The sequence below is a fragment of the Orycteropus afer genome, unplaced genomic scaffold (assembly GCF_000298275.1).
Source record: "Orycteropus afer afer isolate SDZICR_OR568_19922 unplaced genomic scaffold, OryAfe1.0 scaffold00730, whole genome shotgun sequence".
NCBI classification, from domain to species: domain Eukaryota; kingdom Metazoa; phylum Chordata; class Mammalia; order Tubulidentata; family Orycteropodidae; genus Orycteropus; species Orycteropus afer.
The window spans coordinates 828,723-829,945 of NW_006922317.1; positions in this window are offsets into that span (position 1 = coordinate 828,723).

Sequence of the window (1,223 nt, forward strand, 5' to 3'; positions counted from 1 at the left end):
GATTTCTGTCACTTGGGGGTAACTACAAATAGAAATAGATTCCAAGGCACCCAACAACAGTACTTACAATATTCAAGTGTAGATTAGAGCTAACGTGTCTTAAGGAAGATGACAGAATATTCCCTAGAATTATAGATATTCATGTTTACATAGGATATTGTACCTGAATTTAGAGACTATCTAAAGAATAGATTTGATACATTGAACACCAATGACTGAAGAACAGATGCGTTATGAGATGATATCAAGGACATCAGATATGAAGAAAGCAAAAGTTATTTAAAAGGCAGGAAAGGAAGAAAAGACTAAAATGGATGTCAGAAGAGACTCCGAAACTTGCTTTTGAATGGAGAATAGATAAAGTGAACAGAAGAAAGGATGAAGTATAAGAGCTGAACAGAAGATTTCAAAGGGCAGCTCAAGAGGACAAAGTAAAGTGTTATAATGAAATGTGCAAAGACCTGGAGTTAGAAAACTAAAAATGAAGAACATCTTTGGCATTTCTCAAGCTAAAAGAAACATTCAAGCCTTGAGTTGCAATATTAAAGTATTCTATGGACAAAACATTGAACGATGCAGCAAGCATCAAAAGAAGATAAAAGGAACAGAGTCACTGTACCAAAAGGAATTGGTGGCTGTTCAACCATTTCAGGAATTAGCATATGATCTAGAACCAATAGTGTTGAAAGAAGAAGTCCAAGCTGCACTGAAGGAATTGGTGAAAAACAAGGTTTCAGGAATTGACAGAATATCCACTGAGATGTTTCAGCAAACAGATGCGATGCTGGAAGCCGTCATTTGTTTCTGTCAAGAAATTTGGAAGACAGCTACTTGGCCAACTGACTCAAGGAGATCCACATTTTTCCTTGAAGCACTTACTGATGAAGGTCTAAGACTACAGCGTTTAGTATGGATTACATCTCAACATAAATAAAACTAAAATCTTCACAAATGGAGCAATAAGCAACATCACAATAAATGGAGGAAGCATTGAAGGTGTCAAGGATTTCATTTTATTTGGATCCATGACCAGTGCTCATGGAAGCAGCAGTCAAGAAGTCAAGCCACATATTACACTGGACAAATCTGCTGCAAAAGACCTTTTCAAAGTGTTAAAGAGCAAAGATGTCACTTTGAAGAGTAAGGTGTACCTGAATCAAGCCATAGTATTTTCAATAGCCTAATATACATACACAAGGTGGGCGATGAATAAAGAAGACTAA